Source organism: Salvelinus sp. IW2-2015, linkage group LG13 (assembly GCF_002910315.2).
Source record: "Salvelinus sp. IW2-2015 linkage group LG13, ASM291031v2, whole genome shotgun sequence".
Classification (NCBI taxonomy): Eukaryota; Metazoa; Chordata; class Actinopteri; order Salmoniformes; family Salmonidae; genus Salvelinus; species Salvelinus sp. IW2-2015.
This window is the reverse complement of record NC_036853.1, coordinates 30,749,477-30,774,647: the sequence shown is the minus strand read 5'-3', so window position 1 is coordinate 30,774,647 and position 25,171 is coordinate 30,749,477. Positions and strand designations below refer to the sequence as shown.

General features: G+C 42.9%; 1 pseudogene; it reads right to left on the bottom strand.

Annotated features, from left to right (window-relative positions):
* Positions 1 to 7,255: 7,255 nt before the first annotated feature.
* On the bottom strand, positions 7,256 to 23,862 carry LOC111971219 (adenylate cyclase type 1-like; annotated as a pseudogene).
* Positions 23,863 to 25,171: the final 1,309 nt, after the last annotated feature.

Genomic DNA, 25,171 nt, shown 5'->3' with positions numbered 1-25,171 from the left:
TCAGTCTGTCCCTGATGTTTTACCTGGAGAGAAGTGGCTTCTTTGCTGCCCTTCTTGACACCAGGCCATCCTCCAAAGGTTTTTGCCTCACTGTGCGTGCAGATGCACTCACACCTGCCTGCTGCCATTCCTGAGCAAGCTCTGTACTAGTGGTGCCCCGATCCCGCAGCTGAATCAACTTTAGGAGATGGTCCTGGCGATTGCTGGACTTTCTTGGGCACCCTGAAGCCTTCTTCACAACAATTGAACCGCTCTCCTTGAAGTTCTTGATGATCCGATGAATGGTTGATTTAGGTGCAATCTTACTGGCAGCAATATCCTTGCCTGTGAAGCCCTTTTTGTGTAAAGCAATGATGACGGCACGTATTTCCTTGCAGGTAGCCATGGGTGACAGGGGAAGAACAATGATTCCAAGCACCACCCTCTTTTTGATAGCTTCCAGTCTGTTATTCGAACTCAATAAGCATGACAGAGTGATCTCCAGCCTTGTTCTCGTCAACACTCACACCTGTGTTAACGAGAGAATCACTGACATGATGTCAGCTGATCCTTTTGTGGCAGGGCTGAAATGCAGTGGAAATGTTTTTTGGGGATTCAGTTCATTTGCATGGCAAAGAGGGACTTTGCAATTAATTGCAATTCATCTGATCACTCTTCATAACATCCTGGAGTATATACAAATTGCCATCATACAAACTGAGGCAGCAGACTTTGTGAAAATTAATATTTGTTTCATTCTCAAAACTTTTGGCCACGACTGTATTCAAACTAATTTGAGCTCTGGTGCATTCTGTTTCCATTGATCATCCTTGAGATGTTTCTACAACTTGATTGGAGTCCACCTGTGGTAAACTCAACGAACTGGACATGATTTGGAAAGGCACACACCTGTCTACATATATGATAAACAGAGAGTAGCAGCAGTGTAAAAAATAGGGGTTGGGGGGGATTGGGTGGGGGCACACAATGCAAATAGTCTGGGTAGCTATTTGATTACCTGCTCAGGAGTCTTATGGCTTGGGGGTAAAAACTTTTGAGAAGCCTTTTTGTCCTAGACTTGGCACTCCGGTACCGCTTGCCATGTGGTAGTAGAGAGACCAGTCTATGACTGGGGTGGCTGGGGTCATTGACAATTTTTAGGGCCTTCCTCTGACACCGCCTGGTGTAGAGGTCCTGGATGGCAGCCAGCTTAGCCCCAGTGATGTACTGAGCCGTACGCACTACCCGCACTACCCAGAGGCCGAGCAATTGCCGTACCAAGCAGTGCTGCAACCAGTCAGGATGCACTCGATGTTGCAGCTGTGGAATCTTTTGAGAATCTCAGGACCCATGCCAAATCTTTTTTGTTTCCTGAGGGTGAATAGGCTTCGTCGTGCCCTCTTCACGACTGTCTTGTGTGTTTGGACCATTCTAGTTTGTTGTTGATGTGGACACCAAGGAACTTGAAGCTCTCAACCTGCTCCACTACAGCCCCGTCAATGAGAATGGGGGCTTGCTCGGKCCTCCTTTTCCTGTAGTCCACAATCATCTCCTTAGTCTTGGTTACGTTGAGGGATAGGTTGTTATTCTGGAACCACACTGCCAGGTCTCTGACCTCYTCCCTATAGGTTGTCTCGTCGTTGAGCAGGCCTACACCTGTTGTGTCGTCTGCAAACTTAATGATGGTGTTGGAGTCGTACCTGGCCATGCAGTTGTGGGTGAACAGGGAGTACAGAAGGGGACTGAGCACGCACCCCTGGGGAGCTCCAGTGTTGAGGATCAGCGTGGCAGATGTGTTGCTACATACCCTCACCACCTGGGGGCGGGCCCTCAAGAAGTCCAGGATCCAGTTTTAGAGGGAGGTGTTTAGTCCCAGGATCYTTAGCTTAGTGATGAGCTTTGAGGGTACTATGGTGTTGAACGCTGAGCTATAGTCAATGAATAGCATTCTCACATAAGTGTTCCTTTTGTCCAGGTGGGAAAGGGCAGTGTGGAGTGCAATAGAGATTGCATCATCTGTGGATCTGTTTGGGCGGTATGAAAATTGGAGTGGGTCTAGGATTTATGGGATAATGGTGTTGATGTGAGCCATTACCAACACCTTCAAAGCTCTTCATGGCTACGGACGTTTAGGCAGGTTGCCTTTGTGTTCTTGGGCACGAGGACTATGGTGGTCTGCTTGAAACATGTTGGTATTACAGACTCAATCAGGGACATGTTGAAAATGTCAGTGAAGACACCAGCCAGTTGGTCAGCACATGTCCAGAGCACACGTCCTGGTAATCCGTCTTGTCCCGCAGCCTTGTGTATGTTGACCTGTTTAAAGGTCTTACGTTGGCTACGGAGAGCGTGATCACACACTCGTCCGGAAAAGCTGATGCTCTCATGCATGCCTCAGTGTTGCTTGCTTCGAAGCGAGCATAGAAGTGATTTAGCTCATCTGGTAGGCTTGTTGCACTGGGCAGCTCGCGGCTGTGCTTCCCTTTGTAGTCTGTAACAGTTTGCAAGCCCTGCCACATAAGACGAGCGTCGGAGCCGGTGTAGTATGATTCAATCTTAGCCCTGTATTGATGCTTTGCCTGTTTGATGGTTCGTTGCAGGGCATAACAGGATTTCTTGTAAGCTTCCGGGTTAGAGTCCCACACCTTGAAAGCAGCAGCTCTACCCTTTAGTTCAGTGCAAATGGTGCCTGTAATACATGGCTTCTGGTTGGGGTATGTATGTACAGTCATTGTGGGGACGACGTCCTCGATACACTTATTGATAAAGCCAGTGACTGATGTGGTGTATTCCTCAATGTCCTTTTCCAAGATAACAGGGATGTAAACAAATTTGTGACCACATTTTTTGCAAAATAAGCTTTTGTGCATATGGAACATTTCTGGGATCTTTTATTTCAGCTCATGAAAGACAGGACCAAAACTTTTCATGTTGCGTTTATATTTTTGTTCAGTATAGTTTAATCAGCTGTGTTTGCTAAGGATGAGGAAAAAGTGTGACATCACTCCAGGCCCGATGACTGGATTTGCCTATCCCTGCCCCATAGTGACTCTTACCGGTTTGGGTAATGACTACAAAATCACTTTAGTGACTGGGTGCTCCAGATGAGCACTGAATGGGACCATGCCAAATGCATTTTTCCTTTTCCAAGATAATCCATACACCTGACAGATGTGGCATATCAAGAAGCTGATTAAACGGCATAATCATTACACAGGTGCATCTTGTGCTTGGGACAATGAAAGGCCACTCTAAAATATGCATCACACATCCGGATTCTTCACCTGCAGGATCGTCTGAGACCAGCCACCCAGACAGCTGATGAAACTGAGGAGTATTTCTGACTGTAATAAAGCCCTTTTGTGGGGAAAAACTCATTTTGATTGGCTGGGCCTGGCTCCCCCTAGATTAGGACCTAATGACATTATTTAAATTGACTGATTTCCTTATGTGAACTGTAACTCAGTAAAATTGTTGAAGTTGTTGTATGTTGCGTTTATATTTTGTTCAGTATAATTGCATTCTAAACTGAAGATCATGATTAGTTGATTATTGGAGTCAAGTGTATTAGCTCTGGCAAAAGTGTGACACCAATCAGGCCCCCTAGGACTGGAGTTGCCCAGCCATGCACAAGGGAGTCCAGATTTTAGTTTTATCAGCTTAAACATTTTGAATAATGCCCCCACTAAGCCACACCTCCAATAAATGTTTCATTGTGCCTTGTCTTTTCAAATGAATTGTAGAGTTACCAGCCATGGCTGTATTTGTTAGTGACAGAGACATGATTGTGCGGTCCTTCCACTATGACTCGTTCATTTTCAGTCCTGTGGCCTTAACTAAGTTAGTTCCTAGATGAATATTAGCATTTATAATTCAACTATTTTTGTCAATAAAAATCATTATTCTGAGGACTAGCTTTAACCCAATACAGTGGTTTGAAACTCAAGGTTTACATGCCATATCAGGCCTGCAAGTAGGTTGCACAGTTCTGGTAACTTAAATTCCAATATTACACTTTTGGAAAATCCTGGTTTGAGGATTTCCAGGAATCTCCCAACTGGGATTCCGGGAAAACCTGGGAAATTTACCAGAATTTTGCAACCACACCTGCAAGTCATATTATCCTGGCTTGCAAAGGGATGTGATATTCCTATTGAAATAGTTAGGATATTCAACATGCGTTCATAATGACTGTGAGGGTTAGGACCTGTGTGAGGCGACTACCTAAGGCATTTAAACTGGACAACCATTTCAGTAACGGGTGATTCATCACCTACTCCATATCATCATGACCAAGCTCTCGCCCTCCTCCCATCTTGTAATGTTCCAGTTAGGTCCAACATGATCTCACAAACTTAAGTCAATTTCAAACGTTTGTTCAACTCCCGCAAACATCAAATTGTAGATCATATGACCACACCACTGCACAACACACCCAAAATAAGTCACAGGCCCAAAAGCGCAATAGATTCACGAGCACTGCTTTCCTTAGCTTAGTTTGTGCATGCAGGTGGACTGAAGTAGTACTGAAATATAGCATCTGTCTGTTGTGTCTGTTGGTCTATCTGTGTTGATGTGTCTTCACCTCATACAGACAAGATGGAACACAAAAAACACAAAAAAATGAACTCTCTATAACCAGGCTTTTATCCAACCATTTCATGCAAATGAATTACCTGACCCATGAAAAAAATCACGACCTGGCTGATGGAAACAGGAMATGCCGGTACAATTTTATAAATTGGAAAAGACAATGTTTGTTCGACATGGTGGGATCTTTTTGTGTCTGTAAAAGTAATTATGCAAGAAATTTTGGTGGAAACGCCTTTAAGCGCAAATATTGATATAATAACCATCATATCGAAGTAAACTTGGAGTCACGCGATGAGATGTTATGTGGTCCTCCAACTACGACTCGGGAAGGCATGCAGTTTATCAGGCTACAAATGAAATAAGTTTTGATGAACTTCACAGGGTGGTGTGAATGTGCAAGGTGATGAGCTTGATGCTCCTGTCCAATAAATATCGAAGATCATATTTTGGTGACCGATGATCGATACTTTGCTGCCGTTTGACAAATACAAACCATGTCGCTCTTATCTATAATAATCTCATAAGGTAGGTAGCCTACCCTCACTGGATCTGCAAACTGTTAGCTAGAGCACACCTGCCAAGACCAGAGTGGACACATTTGCTATATAACGCCAACAGTTTTGGGACAAATCCATCAGTAGAGTTAAAAATGCGATGGAAACCCATTTAACTTGTATTTTTATTCGGTACATGGGAATTTAACGTCAAAAGTCATTTTTATGTGCACTATGTCATCACGCACAGCCTTTTATCTGCAATAGATCAGTTTGATGGAAACACATCTCTGGTGGGAAAATGCGCATATTGTTTCATGCATATTTTAGAATATTTGCATGAAAATCTGTCGCAAATTGGATGGAAACCTAGTTTATGCCATGTTTTCTTTTTTGCACAGAAATACAGACTTGGCTTATTGGCAATCCATGCTCTTACACGTTAACAGCACTATCCAATAAGGATGATCCAGTTAACAGCACTATCCAATCAGGAATCAGGATGCTCTAACAGTTAACGTCACTTTCCATTCAAGAATATCCAATAAAGATGCTCTTTAACAGAGCTATCCAATCAAGCATGCTCATACAATAAACAGTTCTCCAATCAGGATGCTCTTACAGTTAACAGCACACTGAGCCAGCTGACGTTGGGGAAACGTCCAAATTTAATCTAACGACTTCTAGCAACAAATCAAGGAACCAACAGTGATTCTCACTCAAAAACAGTTGGCAACACTGCTACTGCATGCAGACAGGGCAGGGAAGGGGACGGTCTGTTTCAGAACACAAGCAGTGTTATTGCTATACATTTAATAGAATTACTGGAGTGACGGAAGATTCTGGAAGTTATAAGCATCAGTTATCCACTCTAATATAAAACACACAGCAAACTGGACACTAGTATGTCATCATGCATCCAACAATACTGGTGAGCATCGCTGAATCCCAACTGATACAAGGCAATTCCCCATCTCTAACAGAATAGCTGTCCTTCTCAAAATTCATAGTCTTGTACATTTAAAAAGCTGTAATAAAGACTCCTTTACTTTGCAATAGACAATGTGGTCTGGCAGTTTCTTTTGGAGAAATATGTGGTCTAGGAAATGCCCTGTCTGTGACATGCATACACGTAGATGCAATCTACATCTGATCTGAAAGGCAATATAATTACAAAGCTTTCAGTAAACTCAGCCTGTAGAGTGGCCCGTCGCTAAGGCAACACCTCTGATATAAGATGCATAAGAGGGAAAGAAGGTTAAGTAAGGCAAACTAATGGTTAGGTAACAGGCTGGCTTTTACTGGTTTTACTCTGGAATTGTGTGTTGCACATAGCACAGTAGAAGCTGTAATTAGTTGAATGATAGTTAAATGTAGTTAAACATAATGCTCTATGTTGCTTTTGTTACCATCTTGGTTGTGGATAAGGGTGACTGGATAACTGTGGATAACATTGACTGTGCAGTACAGTACAGTACATGACAGAACATCCGTGGCCTTGCTATTTAGAAGAGAACAGCCAGGTTACATCCAGCGATCTGTTAATGTAGTAACCCTGTAGTTAGCTAGTTAAACAGTTACTGAAACAGTTAGTTAGAAGGAGAAGATTGGAACATGCAGATCCAGTCCACACCCAGTGGGACAAATCCATCCCATTCTCAGATTTAGTCAGACCAGGTGTGGAAGTCTTCCTGAGGCCCAGAGGTCCACACACAGACAAAAAGCCGTAGTGTTATGGTAGTAACATACAGAAGAACCCTTCACTCAACTACTGTATCCACCCCTCCTCAGGGATGGAAATTAAGCTAGAGTGAGGTTAGTACTTTTCAGACTGGGCTAGTAGAAAATGTGCCAAAATAGCCCGCCAGCGAGTAAAATCTGCATGGTACAGATTTTGGATCCTTGCCTAGTAGAAATTGTTGTCTACCACCCGGCTGGGTAGTGGCCAAACTCCTTAAGTTCCATCTCCTCCTCACAGAGAGAAAGAGGACAGGATCCAGGGCTATATCTCTAGCAGTCTGCACTGTGGAACCGCATTCTCTCTGAGGGGGACCTAGTGACAGTCCAGTAAAAGTGGAACCCACTTCCTCAAGTCACTTTTAGTCACTTCCTATCTACTCCACTCTTTATCTCTATCTTCTCTCCCTGTCAAGGAGGGTTCCTTGGTCACCATGGAGACAGTCTCGAAGTCACTCACTCGCCTTGGGATCAGCCACAGATGGCAGGTAAAGGATGGTGCTGTTGGTGGAGATGGTTGCTGCGGGGACTGTGCCGGGGTTCCGCATAGTGGCATAGGCGGTCACGGTGGGGGCGGGGCTCAGTTTGGTGCGGATGTTGCTATTGGCTGAACGGTTATACCGACTGGTCCGGGAACAATCCAGGTTCCGCCCCTCCAATAAATAGGTGAGCATCTGTCCTTTGCCCTTAACGCTGACCATACCGCGGCACACAAAGTCATAGTGACCCCTGATGATGCAGTGCACGTCTTCTGTCACCTGGGGGTGATGTAGGACACATGATAAACAACAACTGAATGATCACCTGTATTGTGTGTGTGTGTGTGTGTGTGTGTGTGTGTGTGTGTGTGTGTGTGTGTGTGTGTGTGTGTGTGTGTGTGTGTGTGTGCGTGTGCGTGTGCGTGCGTGGGGGTGTGCGTTCGTTCGTCTGTGTCCGTGCGCGACTGCATGACTACGTTCATGTGTGTGAGTGTTTGGGGAGGTGAACCTGTACCTGTTGAGTGCGGTCTTAGTTCCAGCATCGGTTTGTGGTTGTAAATAGAGACCTACGAAAAATATATATGATACACTCTTGGTAGATAGTGTGGTCTACAGCTTATCATGAGGTATTCTAACTCAGGTGAGCAGAATCTCGAGACTTCCTTAATATTAGAGATCACGCACCAGTTATTGTTAACAAAGAGAAACACTCCCCCTCTTCTAAGCTTCCCTAATGCAGCCGTTCTGTCCTGCCGATTTATAGAAAAAACAGCTAGATTTATATTTACCATGTTCTTGTTCAGCCACGACTCTGAGAAACATAGGACATTACAGTTCTTCAGATCACGTTGATAGGATAGTCTCGAACGGAGCTCATCCATTTTATTCTCCAGTGAATAGAACGGAGGGTAAAGGCGATTTATCCACTCTCCGACGTATTCTCGTCAGGTATCCCGCACTCCTCCTTCTTCGAGTGTCTGGGATTTGGCTTATTCCGCAAAAATCAATATGTCTTTCATCTCCGACTCATTGAGTTAGTGATAGATGTTCTGATGTCCAGAAGTTATTTTCGATCACAGGAAATTATGGCGGAAATATTATGTACAAAAAAAGTTAAGATCAGTGCCAAAAAATACACAAAATAGCACAATTGGACAGGAGCCCGTAAAACGGGCTGCCATTCCCTCTGGATCCATTATATTATCAGAACTGTGTGGTCCTGTGTGTGTGTCAGTGTGCGTGCATGTGTGGCGTGCGTGTGTTTTCACTCACCGACTCTCAAGACAAAGTCATTGTACGACTGGTAGTTGATGACACCCAGTACATCAAACATCTCAATAGCAAAATCTGCCACTGTGCAGAAGTGTGAGGAGGTGGACTTCTTAGCCTTGGAATCACAAGACAAAAAGAGAGAAATAAGTCAAAAATGAGTTATCACGTAAGTGATTTCATGCAGCTGACGCAGCCAATACCATAAGGATTTAAAAGTCATGCTGGCTCGCGAACTGTGAGCTTTGCATAAAGCTTGCATATACTGTACATTTTAAAATGCCTGTTTTGTTTGACCACCTTAGAGGGTTTAACGTAAAGCCAGAAGTTTGTTTTATAAAAGGCAGATATGCTGACACCACAGTAACGGTTAATCCTCTCGCTCTCTTCACTTTCTCTCTCTCTCTCTGCTCTCATGGAGAATTTTGAGAGTGGAAACGTGACAGCATTCAAATAAAACAGTATCTGAGGACCCTTAGACTTGGCACTCAAAAAGTGGTCTATATTGAGGTAAGACATTTTTAGACATGCACATACAGTGAGGTCCATAATTAATGGCACCCTTGACAACGATGAGCAAAAAAGACTGTATAAAATAAATAATACAAATACTGAGCTATATTGTATACAAAAAAAAATGTAAGATTATATTATTTTATACTAATACAATTGCACAGAGAAAGAGATTTTGTTTAACAAGTAATAAAAAATTCTCAAAAAGATTAAGAGCGTTAGACCAGTAACTAAAAGGTCGCTGGTTTGAATCCCTGAACCAGCAAGGTGGATTAAAAAACTGCTGTTCTGCCCTTTGAGCAAGGCAGTTTACCCCGAACAACAACTGCTCCCCAGGTGCTGATGACATGGATGTCGATTAAGTCAGTCCCCCGTCTCTCTCTGATTCAGAGAGGTTGGGTTAAATGAGGAAAACACATTTTGGTTGAATGAATTCAACTTACTTGTTATACCCCTTTCCCTAGTCAGTTGCACAACTGAATGCACGCAACCGAAATGTGTCTTTTGCATTTAATGCAAGCCCTCTGAATCAGAGAGGTGCGGGGAGGGGCTGCCTTAATCGACTTCCACGTTATCGGCACTCGGGGAGCAGTTGTTGGAGGTTAACTGCCTTACTCAAGGGCAGAACTGCACATCTTTCCACCTTGCTGTCTCAGTGATTCAAACCAGCAACTTTTCGGTGATTGGCCCAACACTCTTAATCACTAGGCTACCTGCTAGGCTATCAAGGTTGCCAATATTTATGGACCCCACTGTATGTAAACATGCACGCACACTCACATGCTTGTGCAAACACACACACGTTATGCCATACTGTATTTTAGTGTACCTTGGAGCCAGTGGTAGGTAGTAGGCCTACTGTAGCCATGTATGTGCTGCCGATGGTTGTGATCTTCTCGATGTCTCTGTAGCACTTTTTATCCATCAGCTATAGACAGACAGAATGAGAGAGAGATAAAGAGATATACAGCACCAGTCAAAGGTTTGGACACACCTACTCATTCAAGGGTTTTTCTTTATTTATACTATTTTCTACTTTGTAGAATAATAGTGAAGACATCAAAACTATGAAATAACACATACGGAATCATGTAGTAACCAAAAAAGTGTTAAACAAATCAAAATATATTTTATATTTGAGATTCTTCAAAGTAGCCACCCTTTGCCTTGATGACAGCTTTGCACACTCTTGGCATTCTCTCAACCAGCTTCATGAGGTAGTCATCTGGAACACATTTCAATTAACCTTTCTGGGAAGGGAGTTCCGCTAGCGGAACACATGGCCTACAGCCAGTGAAATTGCAGGGCGCCAAATTCTAACAACAGAAATCTCATAATTAAAATTCCTCAAACATACAAGTATTATACACCATTTTAAAGATAAACTTCTTGTTAATCAAACCACAGTGTCCGATTTCAAAAAGGCTTTACGGCGAAAGCACACCATGCGATTATGGTAGGACAGCGCCTAGCCACAAAAAAACATAGACATTTTCCAGCCAAGGAGAGGTGTCACAAATGTCAGAAATAGCGTTAAAATTAATCACTTACCTTTGATGATCTTCATCTGGTGGCACTCCCAGGACTCAATGTTACACAATAAATGTTTGTTTTGTTCGATAAAGTTCATCTTTATGTCCAAAAACCTCATTTTTGTTCGCGCGTTTAGTTTCGTAATATGCACAAAGCGCGTGCACAACATCCAGACGAAAAGTCAAAAAAGGTCCATGAAAGTTCATAGAAACATGTCAAACGATGTCTATAATCAATCATTAGGATCTTTTTATCATAAATATTCAATATTATTTCAACCGGACAACAGCGTTGACAATAGAAAAGAAAGATAACCAACGACGCGCTCACGGCAACGCGCGATAAACAACTCATGGCTTTCAGCTGAGCCACTTACTCTGAGTGTTCTTATTCTCTCCCCTTTCACAATAGAAGCCTGAAACAACTTCTAAAGACTGTTGACATCTACTGGAAGCCTTAGGAAGTGCAATCTGACCCCAGAGACACTGGATATTGGATAGGCATTCACTTGAAAACTACAAGCCTCAGAATTCCCACTTCCTGGTTGGATTTTTCTCAGGTTTTCACCTGCCATATGAGTTCTGTTATACTCACAGACATTATTTTAACAGTTTTGGAAACTTTAGAGAGTTTCTATCCAAATCTACTAATAATATGCTTATTCTATCTTTTATGGCTTTGTAGCAGGCCGTTTACTCTGGGCATGCTTTTCATCAGGACGTGAAAATACTGCCCCCTACCCTAAAGAAGTTACTGGCCAATTTTCTGTGTGCTATGAAAGTGACAGACAGTTTACTCTGGGCACGGTTTTCATCCAAACGTCCCAATGCTGCCCCCTATCCCAAACAGGTTTTTAACAGGTGTGCCTTATTAAAAGTACATTTGTTTAATTTCTTTCCTTCTTGATGCGTTTGAGCCAATCAGTTGTGTTGTGACAAGGCATACAGAAGATAGACCTATTTGGTAAAATACCAAGTCCATATTATGGCAAGAACAGCTCAAATAAGCAAAGAGAAACGACAGTCCATCATTACTTTAAGACATGAAGGTCAGTCAATATGGAAAATGTAAAGAACTTTGAATGTTTCTTCAAATGAAGTTGCAAAAACCATCAAGCGCTATGATGAAACTAGCTCTCAAGAGGATCTCCACAGGAATGGAAAACTATAGTTACCTCTGCTGTAGAGGATAAATTCATTAGAGTAACCAGCCTCAGAAATTGCATCCCAAATAAATGCTTCAGAGAGTTCAAGTAACAGACATCTCAACATCAACTGTTCAGATGAGGCTGCATGAATCAGGCCTTCATGGTCGAATTACTGCATTGAGATTTTTGGTTCCAACCACCGTGTCTCTTTGAGACGCAGAATAGGTGAACGGATGATCTCCGTATGTGGATTCCCACCGTGAAGTATTGTGGAGGAGGTGTGATGGTGTGGGGGTGTTTTGCCGGTGACACTGTCTGTGATTTATTTAGAATTCAAGGCACACTTAACCAGCATGGCTACCACAGCATTTTGCAGCGATACACCATCCCATCTGGTTTGCGCTTAGTGTGACTATCATTTGTTTTTCAACAGGACAATGACCAAACACACCTCCAGGCTGTGTAAGGGCTATTTGACCAAGAAGAAGAGTGATGGAGTGCTGCATCAGATGACCGGGCCTCCACAATCACCTGACCTTAACCGAATTGAGATGGTTTGGGATGAGTTGGACCGCAGAGTGAAGGAAAAGCAGCCAACAAGTGCTCATCATATGTAGGAACTCCTTCAAGACTGTTGGAAAAGCATTCCATGTGAAGCTGGTTGAGATAATGCCAAGAGTGTTTAAAGCTGTCTTCAAGGCAAAGGGTGGCTACGTTGAAGAAAATATATTTTGATTTGTTTAACACTTTTTTAATTATTACATGATTCCATATATGTTGTTTCATAATTTTGATGGCTTCACTATTACTATTATGTAGCAAGCAGTAAAAATAAAGAAAAACCCTTGAATGAGTTGGACTGCAAAGTGAAGGAAAAACAGCCAACAAGTACTCAGCGTATGTGGAAACTCCTTCAAGATTGTTGGAAAAGCAATCCAGGTGAAGCTAGGTTGAGATTAACTTCAGGATCACACCACCACTCTGATCTCTGACCAGCTAACACTGTCAGTACACATGGAACAGTAGAAAGTGAACTTAGAGGAGGTGTTGGGCCACTGGTTGCATCCCATTTGGCACCATATTCCCAATATAATATATTACTTTTGACCAGCACCCATAGGACTTTGGTCAAAAGTAGTGAACTATAAAGGAAATAGGATGCCATAGACTTGGTCAAATGTAGTGGACTATATAGGGAAAAGGCTGCAATTTGGACAGTGGTCAACAGTAGTGCACTAGAAAATAGGGTGCCATTTGGGACACACCCTGTCTCACCTCATCGAAGTCTGCAATGATCTCGTTGAGAAGCCTGAGAGACTCCACTCCCATGTTGTTGCCGTCCAGCTCGATGTAGAAGTCGTTGAAGTTAGCAATGGAAGCAAACAGCACTCCTACCTGACAATACGACTGATAGTACAGGTCCTGAAACAAATTCAGACTGGGAACCTAAGATGAAAGGAATATTACACAAGTATTAACAGGTATTAACAAGTCCTGGGACAGTTGTGCCCTCAAAGCTCATCACTAAGTTAAGGACCCTGGGACTAAACACCTCCCTCTGCAACTGGATTCTGGACTTCCTGACAGGCCGCCCCCAGGTGGTAAGGGTACGTAAAACATCTGCCACGCTGATCCTCAACACAGGGCCCCTCAGGATTGTGTGCTCGGTCCCCTCCTGTACTCCCTGTTCACCCATGACTGCATGGCCAAGCACGACTCCAACACGATCATTAAATTTGCCGTACGGCCCAGTACATCACTGGGGCCAAGCTTCCTGCCATCCAGGACCTCTATACCAGGCGGTTTCAGAGGAAGGCCCAAAGAATTGCCAAGGTCTACAGCCACCCTAGTCATAGACTCTTCTCTCTGCTACCACATGGCAATCGGTACCGGAGCGCAATGTCTAGGTCCAAATGGCTTCTTAACAGCTTCTACCCCCAAGCCATAAGACTCCTGAACAGCTAATCAAATGACTACCCAGACTATTTGCATTGTCCCCACCCCCCATTTTTACGCTGCTGCTACTCTCTGTTTATTATCCATGCATACTCACTTTACCTCTACCTACAGTGCATGTACATATTACCTCAATTACCTCGACTAACCGGTGCCTCCGCACATTGACTCTGTACCGGTACCCCCTGTATATACCCTCGCTACTGTTATTTTATTGTTGCGCCTTAATTATTTGTTATGTTTAAAAAATGTATTTATTACTTCAGTTTATTTTAGTAAATACTTTAATACTTTTTTTCTTAAATCTGCATTGTTGGTTCAGGACTTGTAAGTAAGCATTTCACTGTAAGGTCTACACATGTTGTATTTGGCACATGTGACAGATACAATTTGATTTGATTTGTTACAAAGGGTTGAGGAGGAAGTTCTGGATTTTATAACTTCATGTTAGATGGTTCATCCCCCTGAAAGAACAGTTATTACAGATTTAACGGTACCTGTCCTAGATCAGTGGAGAGATGGTTCAGTTATTACATAGGGTTAACAGTACTGGTCCTAGAACAGAGGCAGAGAGGTAGACAGGGAACTAGGAGTTAAATAGGGCTAATACACATGTCCTGGGACAGTTACAGAGGGTTAACAGTAACTGTTCTAGAATAGAGGTAGACAATGAACTAGTAGTTAGATAGGGCTAATACACAGGTCTAGGAACAGTTGATACAGGGTACAGTTTCCTTGAGCAGAGAGAGTATGTAAGTTAGATACGGCTAATTAACTGGTCCTGGGACAGTTGTTTAAGGCTACCAGTACATATTCTAGGACATTGGACTGATGTGGCTTTCTTGTGCATGTACCTTATATTTGCAACAATGTATCATCTACAGCACCCTGCCATATTAGTACAGCGCATTGATGGACATGGGATTCTACAACATTCCAGGGTCTTAGAGTCACCACTGTTTCCGGAAAGACACTTCCTGGTTCCACTGTTTACAAAACAATCCTGTTCTTGTAACAGGAATACACATTTCCTGGTTGGGAAGTCTCCAGGATGTTTGATTTCATAATTTCCTGTTCCTGAGAAGAGGGGGGGGGGGCAGACATCAGTAAGACGGATATTGATCAATCAATGGACACAGCAACAGAGAACAACCAAACATCAACCACAACCGCAACCACTGTACAACCTTGGAGGTCAAAGAAGCAATTCTTAACACCCTGTTCAAAACATGACCACGTCATGATGCGGTCAGATCACAATACAACCCAAACAGAACCTCAAAACAACCCAACCACACCAGCTACTCTAGTGCACTGCTACCCAAACATGAGATGACCCAGTTCTGCTGGTGGACCCAGTGGGGAACAGGGGAGAGGGGGGRCGGGGTGAGACTCACCATGTTGTGGGGGTTGGACATGAGGAAGTGCTCTTGTTGTCCAGCTTGACTTTCTCCATGTCGCCTTTCTCCTCCTCTGCCTGCACAAAATACACAGAGTGAAAACTAAGATAGCCCCACATCTCTATCGTTCTGATGCAATGTATTAGTTTGCATACCAAATGGCACCCTATTTCCTAAAAAGTGCACTACTTTTGACCAGAACCCCTAACTGACCAGGACCCCCTATAGGGTTCTAGGGGGGAAAGTAGTGCAGTACATAGGGAATAGGGTGCCATTTGGAACTGTGAGCTTCCTTCATCAGGGTTTCTGCTAAGAATAAACCAATAAATAACCAACACACCCGGATACAGACAGAATAACAGAATGATAGTCCTTTAAGTTTGTACAGATTTCCATAAATGGGGCTTCGTTTTCACTTGGAGCTCTGAGAGGACTTTTCAATTATTCTATTTCAGCTGTAATAGCTTTTCCTCATCACTAGAGGGGGGTAATGACACACACAATAAGTTAGAGGAAAAACAAAAAGAAATCTAGGACCTTAAAGAAAGACGGTGTGGTATATTATGAAAAATAAAGTGAACTGGATGGAATGAAAAAATGCACCAAATAATGTTTTTGTCTTCAACATAGAAATTATACTAAAATTATTTTACTTAAACTTGTTACAAATCACAGAGTCACCTACAATTCACCAAACCATTTTTTGAAAGAGGTAGCAAAGTACATTAAGCATATGTTTTTGTTTCAGTCTCCTCCATCTCCACTAACCGAAGTTAATTGTATGGATTTTTTTTCTGTTATTAATGTAAAATGAACAACTGTACAGAAAGATTCATGTGAAGGCCAAGTTACAGAGGAGGAACTTCTTGATGCAATTAAAGCCCTTAAGTTGAGGTATAGCAAACCTTTTTTGATGTACTTAGAGGACCTTTATTAGCATGTTTTAACCAGTCCTATAAATCCTCTTAAGGATCTGCCCCTTTTTTCAATTTTCACCTAAAATGACATACCCAAATCTAACTGCCCGTAGCTCAGGACCTGAAGCAAGGATATGCATATTATTGATACCATTTGAAAGGAAACAATTTGAAGTTTGTGGAAATGTTAAATTAATGTGGGAGAATATAACAGTTTTTTTTGGGGGGGGGGGGTTGTACCATCATCTTTGAAATGCAAGAGAAAGGCCAAAATGTATTATGCCAGCCCAGGCGCAATTTAGATTTTGGCCACTAGATGGCAGCAGTGTATGTGCAACGTTTTAGACTGATCCAATGAACCATTGTATTTCTGTTCAAAATGTTGTATCAAGACTGCCCAAATGTGCCTAATTGGTTTATTAATACACTTTCAAGTTCATAACTGTGCACTCTCCTCAAACAATAGCATGGTATTCGTTCACTGTAATAGCTACTGTAAATTGGACAGTCCAGTTAGATTAACAAGAATTTAAGCTTTCTGCCAATATCAGATATGTCTATGTCCTGGGAAATGTTCTTGTTACTTACAACCTCATGCTAATGACAGCCTACGTTAGCTCAACCGTTCCATAGGAGACCCACCGATCCTGTAGAGGTCCTATAAAAAGGCTAGATTATCAGATACTCAACAAGAAGGTCTGATTTCATTACTACTGAAACAGGACGGACCCAAGTGSTAAATATAAAGATCCAGTCCATTTAAAACATTTGAGGCCCCTTACACTTCAGTGTTGTGATACAAAAAGTATGGCAAAATGCAAAGTTCATAGAATTAAAAAAGGTATTGTTGGATATTATTCATCCTAATCAGCCATGTTTTTTACGTGGACGATACATTGGAGATAATATAAGACAAGTACTGGAAACAATAGAACACTATGAAAAATCTGGGAAACCAGGCCTGGTATTCATAGCTGACTTTGAAAAGGCTTTTGTTAAAGTATGMCAAACTTAGGTGTAAAATATTTCTTCTCAGAAAGTATTACAGTTTTTCCTAATTGTTTACACACTGTCAATTAGCCTACCAGAAGCTTCTAAAGCCATGACATCATTTTCTGAAAAGAAAAAGAAAAAGGAAGTAAAAAAGAAGGAAGATGTAAGTGGCCAGCAACTAGGAACAATAACTCCCACGGCTCCTCTGGAGGTCTCTCATAAGCCTAAATTGTACCCAACCCTGATAGACCAGGCGTGGAGAGAGAATCCCGATGATGAAACAGTGGTGGTGAGAAGACGGCAGCCAGCGCTTCCCGTCCCACCCCCACCACCCCCATATGGGGAACCTCCTGGAGCCGAGGGAAGGGTAGAGCAGCAGGAGGAAAGGATAGGGCTAGCTGCCCTAGGGAAAGTCATGACAGTTTTAACCGAACTAGGACGTAGGATGAACAAGCGACAGGATGCAGGGGAAAGAGGTAGAGACAGGGCTTTACCACTCAGAAGGCTGAGGTCACATAACCAGAGCCCAGGGAGGAGAGGAGTAGCAGAGTGGCTGGATGACGAAGATGAAAGGGAGGCTAGTCAGTATCCTCTAATTGCCTTGCCTAACCCACGGGCTGGGGACGCAGTACAGGAACCCATTTTAGAAGTGTATAGGGCATGGACACATAGGGATGTAGAAAGAAGAAGCTGAAAGGGGCAGAATACTTGATGGCCACTCTGGGGGAGATAGCCAGTAAGGGCACAGACAGAAAAGGGAACGTAGGCGAATGAGAGACAACGAGAGAGAGAGAGAGAGTAAGGAGAATACATTGGCAGAGCCATGTATCAATAGGGGGGATAGGTTAGGACACTTTGTGACCTATTGGATAATAAACAAAACATTTTTTTTAATGATAGATAAATATAGCAAATGGGTAGAAGCATTCCCAACGTACTTGGCGGACACGATTTTGGTAACTAAAAAATGTAGGTCAAGATATTATCCCTAGAGTTGGGTTACTAGGATCTATTTCTTTAAATAATGGATGACAGTTTAGCTAATCAGGTRGAACAAATAGAAGGCCAGAGTTAGGGACCAGAACAGGTAGACATAGAAGTTGAAGATATACTAGCAGAACACATGAGAAGACTGTTTGTTAACCAAACCCGTATGTCCAAGATTTTGTGTCCAACAGGTGAATTACAAGGAGAAGGTGATTCACTCAATCCAACCAGGAGACGGGGGGTGAATCCAGTCCCAGAGGAGAATAGACTGGAAGCAGCCCAGTTGGGAAGGCCCATACCAGGTTCTGTTAAAACCACCGCCTTTGCYATTAGAATAGCTGAGAGAGTCACTTGGGTCCACGTTACCCACTGCAAGAAGGTATGTACCCATATAAATACTGCTGATCACACACAGAGTTAGGAGAAGAACCGAGTACCAACAGGGTCCGGGGGTTACCTCCTTAAACGAAGCTTTCCTATCCCGACCGTTCATCACTGTGGGTGATCCTAGAAGTGTGAGTATGGGGTGGTACCTAGCAGACCGACTAAGGGCAGGAGAGGGTTGGTGGTTTTTGGGAAGAGTGGGGGCTCTGAGCTGCATCATAGTCTTGGTAACCTTTCTGATACATCCAGATCCACCACTACGCCGGTACTAATTATATGATGCCATTGTCATTGATAAAAAGTCAAAGATAAACTATATAATACACTGATGAGTCTTACAAAATAAGGAGTCAAAGAAGATCAAGAGGTAGGATTTAAGGTAAACATTAAACAATTCCCTAGGAAAGCAAATAACTTTACAGGGATTGGRTTGGCCAGATTGAAGTACTCGGCCAACCCACCTCGGTTCACTTTAACTCCTRATGAGTACCAGGGTTACAGACACAAGAATGGCACCGAGAACTTAGATGATTTTAATGGCTGAAAGGTAATCGTTTATGTGACTAACTTAGGTTTGGAAGTACAGGAGAAAATTCTAAACCTAACAGCACCCATAACTGATGTAGGGTGGGYTCGTACCAGCAAAGGACGCAAACGACAGAAACTACCAGAAAGGGTGGTTAGGCACTTGCGCCCCGGGGTTATTGGTCCTACCAGTTCGAGTTAGTCATCAGAGGCCAGTTATAGGAGGCTAAAGTAGGCACAGGAGGAGTTTTGACCAGGAGGGGAGTAGCTTTGTCTAGATGGATGCTATTGGCATCCTCAGGGAAGATACAGATTAATACAAAGCTATGAATCAAATAGGTGAAGACTTTACCACTACGTTCTTTTGGTGGTTGACAATAAATAAAAATGTGGATTCGTGAATGATACTGGGGATGCAGTAAAGGCGTTCTCTGACCAATTATCCGCCACCTCCCTCATGACCTGGTAAAATAGACTGACTCCATTGAAGAGGGCAATGACTATGGTAGAGTGGGGTCTACGTCCCGCACCCGAGCCGCCGCCATGAATGAGGCCCACCCGGACCCTCCCCTTTAGATTAGGTTTTGCGGCCGGAGTCCGCACCTTTGTGGGGGGGTACTGTCACGCMCTGACCTGAGTATTCTTTGTTTTCTTTTATATTTTGGTTAGGTCAGGGTGTGACGAGGGTGGTTTCTGTGTTTTTTGTCTCGTCTTGGGTGTTTGTACTGTCTAGGKTTTTTTTGTAGATTTATGGGGTTGTGTTCATTCTAGGTGTTTATGTAAGTCTATGGTTGCCTAGATTGGTTCTCAATTAGAGGCAGGTGTTTWTYGTTGTCTCTGATTGGGAACCATATTTAGGCAGCCRTGTTCTTTGGGTATTTTGTGGGTGATTGTTTCCTGTGTCAGTGTTTGTGCCACACGGGACTGTTTCGGTTTGTTCACGTTTATTGTTTTTGTATTTGTGTTCATGTTCAGTTTTCCCTATTAAAACATGGACACCTACCACGCTGCGTATTGGTCCGATCCTTGCTACACCTCTTCAGAGGAAGAAGAGGATGACAGCCGTTACACTCTCGATATGTTAATTGGCAGAAAAGGGSAGGGTATGTAGAATGATTGGGGTTCCTTGCTGTACGTTTAGTTTTTAATAACACAGCTCCAGATGGATCAGTGACCAAGGCCCTGGCTGGTTTAACCACATTAGCTCACAAATTAGCAGAGAACTCTGGGGTGGATAATTCTCTAACAAATTGGGTTGACAGAGTGTTTGGGAAATGGAAAAATGTCATAATCACTGTGTTGTGGGCAACTTTCACCTTTATGAGTGTGTTGGTTCTGTGTGGATGTTGTTTGATTCCGTGTATGAGAGGTTTGATCACCAGGACTCTGGAGAGGTCAATGACGCAACAGATGGTGAGGTACGGACCGATTCCGAGCTCCGGCCAGTGGGATGACGAATACAGGCCTCCAGGCCTAGGAGATAGCTCCGTTTCTTTTAACTACGGGACTATTTTTAATGTTTAAGACTGTTTTTATGAAGATTGTAATAAAAATCCTAACAGGAAGCGTTATGATTGGATATAGGCCTATAACAGTCATTGATGAATATCGAATGTACATACATGTATTGGTTTGGATTATCCTTGTATACAATTGATGTATCAGGGTGTATTATTTAGTCATTAATGGTGGATTGTTGATGGAATTTATATGTTTAAATTAATGATTAGAATATTCCACCCTGAAACTATATAATTGTTTGTAATTGATTAGAATCATCAATGAAATACATTAGAATCATCAAATTATTATTAATGATGTGTGTAGTCTTAGTCAGTAAAATTATAATAAATGATGTGYGTAGTKTTAGTCAGAATTAGGGTAAAACAATATATCTGTACAATATGTCTCTATAGTATCTTAAACACAGACTGTCTGAGCAAGATTCGGTGCCGACCTTGGCTAGGGGCTGCTGAGAGATTTGGGAAAGGACAGGGAGTGCTTCTCACGGTCCCTAATCTTTGTCGGCTGGGTATTGATACAGTATGTGCGTAGGATACCTACTGTTCGTGTGTATGTATGTGCGTATGATATCTACTGTTTGTGTGCAAAAGTATGTGTGTAAGGAGCCGGTATAAAATGAATGGTTTTGTACAACGAACAAGCGCGCCCGTGAATAAACATTTTGACTATCATAGCTGGGCCTCCGTCTGTTTCATTCAACCAGTATCTTACAGATTCTGGGTTGCAGACTGAGTAGTTTAATTGAATTGGGTTATGAACATTGAGAACATAATTCTCGTAACAACTTGTGATAAAACTTAATCCACAGCTATGTTTAACATTGAGAGCGGACTCCTGTGGTTGGCGGTTGCAGTAAAAAAAATATATACTTCTAATTTTTTTGCCTCTGGGCCCCCTACGGGCTTGGGCCCAGGGGCTTCAGCACCTGTAAGCCCCTGCATTAAGCCAGACCTGCCAATACCCAATACTAAATATTTGCATTTTGTATGAAGACTTGCTTTGGTTTGTTCTTTCTTTCTTTTCTGTTTTCTGTTTCTGATATTCTTTATTTATTTCTTTACTATATGTAATTAGTTTTTTTTCTTTCATTCATCCTTTCTTAAATGTATTTTATCCTTCCTTTTTTATCCTTTCTTTCCTAGCACACGGTGACTGCTCGTGAAAACCACATTGCCACATTTATCCAAAAGTCAACATGCGTATTCAAAACCACTTCAAATAAACCATTTCAAATAAAGCTCACACAAATTAATAAATAAAGCCCACTTTTTATTAATAAATAAAGCCCACTGAAATGGCTCTTTATGTTCATTCTGCTACTTGTGTTGTTTTGTATTGTATTGTATTGTAATGTGTTGTTGTTAGATGACTTGTACTGAAAAGCTTTGAGAGACGCATTCATTCAACTGTTCGTTTCAGCACCACATAGAGTGGACAGCATCTGTCTGCTGTCTGTGCTTCAATGGTCGGGCGTTTGTAGGGAAAAGTGGGTTAAGTTCGGGGTTTACATTCAGCATCACTCCATCAAGGGAAATGTTGTATTCTTTCTAACAAAGATATCAACATATATTTCAAGAGGTTGTGTATCACTGGAAATAATCAGAATGCATGTAAACATTATAGTTTTTAAAACATAGCTTGTCAAAAAAAGTGGTCTCTTGGCCTGGGGTAAGTTGAGCCACCGGACAGGGTAAGTTAAGCCGCCTACACATTTCTGTACTGAACTAAATATTACAACTACCTTTTTAAAACCATCTCTATCTTTGTTTCCAAAACACAATTCAACACAATCACAATCGTATTGTAATCGTTTTTTAACCACCCCAACATCAACATAGGTGAAAATGGTGTTTCTATGTTTTCTAGTGAAACAGATAGAGGAAGATAAGTGTTTACAATTACATCATCAACCAATTAGTAGGCAATTAGTTGGCAATTAGTAGGCATTGCCTACTCATAATTGGTTAAAATCACATCATTCCCACCGATGATGTCATTGGAAAAAATGTATCTTCCTCTATCTTTTCTACTACAAAACATATAAACGAGGTACTTTCACATATGTTGATGTTGGGGTGGTGATGGAGATGATGAATATGAAGTTTAAACATTTTTAACACCTAATAAACACTGTTGTTACCTCATATCCCAGTGATCATGCCTAGCATCAATTTGCTGAACTGGCCATTGGCTCAACTTACCCCAGGGCAAACATTTCTTGCTAGGTTTAGGACCTCATATTGAAGGTTATAGAAAACCAAACTGAAGTATAGAACAATCTTAAAATTATCCACTTTCGTTTAGATACAAACATCATGAAACCTCTATCACAATAAATTCATATGACTTGGCGAAAATCTTTTTTTTTTTACCTAACTTGCTTTTTCCGTGTTGTTTCTTCCTTCACAGACTCCATGAAATGATGACCTCTTCCTAAATATTTGTCAAATTATTCATTTTCTATATGGTTCTCTAGAAACAAAGGCCATWTGCTCAAYTTACCCCAATCTCCCCTATAACTGGAACGTCAAAGTCCACAGGGGTAAGTTTGATACACCCCAACAACCACCACTTACAACACACCAATCAGTCACAACAGTGCAGCACTATAAATAAACACTGGTACTCAACAGAACATGGAGTGAAATGCGCTTTTTAACTATTCACACTGAAACAAAGTCTACAAGTTATAACAATGAAACCAGTGGACTTAATTATGATGAGCGGGCTGGTTAGTTGGGGCTCGTTCAAAATAACAGACAATCTAACCGGAGGTTCTAAACGAGAGTCTGACCGGGAGTACCGAAGGTGCATGTCTTAACGGTCTCCAGAGCTTGTGTTATCTGGCCGTGAATGGTGTCACGGTGACGATGAAGTGGGAAACGGCCACCATCATACCAAACAGCACCGCGATCGGCGTCCGCACCGGGTTCAGCACGTACGCCACAAGAGTGACGAGCATGAGCTGCCACACACCCTGCTCCGGGGTGACAGGAGCATCCAGCCGGCGGCTCCAAGCGCGAGGGGGAACGGGCAGCAGAGGATCGCGAAGGTGAAGCTGAAGAGCAGCATGAGCTTGGCGATCTGCTGCAGCTGCGTCACTTGCAGGTACTTGACGTTGGTGACGATGAAAAGCGAGACGAACACCACGCAGTGCACCGGGTGAGAACCCTTGGACASTGTGAGCTGGGGACCGGACAACAGCTCCATCAGCGCGAGCGACGAGGCGGCCACGATGGGCACCGCGAGGGCTTTGAGAGTGGCTGTCTGCTCYAGCTTCACGTTGTAGTTTTGGAAGAGTGCCTCGAGCTCGTTGCTGTCGAAATCGKCCTCACACGCGATGGTTGTACTGGCGGTGACCGAACAGTGACCCTCCTTCCGCCGGGTCTGGACTATTTCAAAAGGAATTTCCCCCATGTTTGGGCCATTCATAAAGCGGAATTTTGCGAGCGCCCCAGACTTCTCGGTGGGTCCCTCTCCTTTTATGAATTAACTGGGAGCCGCTCACAACCCATGCGTCCTAGATTTCAGCGGCTCGACATGGAGAGGTGGARGTTGTCAGTAGCGTGACAGCGGAGCTCGCGGCTTTAATATCTCCACTCGCTGCTTTCCAGGTTGACTCTTTTGTGTCAGAAAAGTAGCCTGAACCATGTGTGCCTTATGGGAGCGCCTCTCTCTCTCTCTCACTCCCCATCACTCTATCTCTCTCCTCATTCTCTCTCTCTTTGTCTCTCTGGAGGCGGACCACCTGCGGTGCCTTCTCTGCTCGGCAGACAGAGGTACGTTGAGGTACCGGAGAGGAGGAGGGGATCTTACGTTTCTGTTTTTTGGGACTCTACTGGATCCCGCTTGCGCAGCGCGCCCTGCACAACATGGCACGTCTCCCCAAGACAAAAGTGATCATTCTGTCAAGTCAAAACCATAGGCTGCTTTCRTTTGACAAACATGTTCTACTTTTCCAAAACAAAATAGTTGCTTTTCCTCTACATCCCCTTACACAAGCACAGACAACCGCACACAAGCGCACGCACACGTACACAAAGAGAGAGAGAGATAGATAAATTGAGAAACCAAAACAAGCAGGTGAAAAATTGCTCACGCCACCAGTGAGTCCCACATGTGAACTTTTATAAAGCGCAACAACATCTGTCTTAGGTTTCTACCATTTCCTTTTGTTTCACCCCCCCCCCCCACCCCCCTTAAGCTCATCATAACACAAACCGTCACCATTATGTAACAGTCTTTCGGCAGGTGTTAAGGATTACAGGGTTTATCCATCTATTCTCGCGCATCTGGGGGCTGAATTGAATATCGCCACGCGTTAAGTGGATTTTGACGTGCGCTTTAATGAGGTGAAGATCCCTAGTCAGGAGATGGCTCTGATATTAATCAACTGCCTGGCCTTCAGTGTTAATTATACTAGGAGAGGGATTAATCAATTTTCTGTCCTCCTCCATCGTCAGTGTGTGTTTTCTTTTCCCTGAGGTGTGGTGTGGTGGGTGTGTATGTGTGTCGTGTGTGGGTGTGTGTGTGGTGTGTGTGTGTGTGGTGTGGTTTGTGTGTTGTGTGTGTTTGTGTAGTTGGTGTGTGTGTGTTGTGGTGTGTGTGGGTGGTTGTGTGTGTGTGTGTGTGTGGTGTGTGTGTGTGTGGGGTGTGTGTGTGTGTGTGTTCGCTGTGTATAGTGGTGGTGTGTGTGTGATGTGTGGTGTGTTTGTTAATCACTGATTAGAAATAGTGGGGT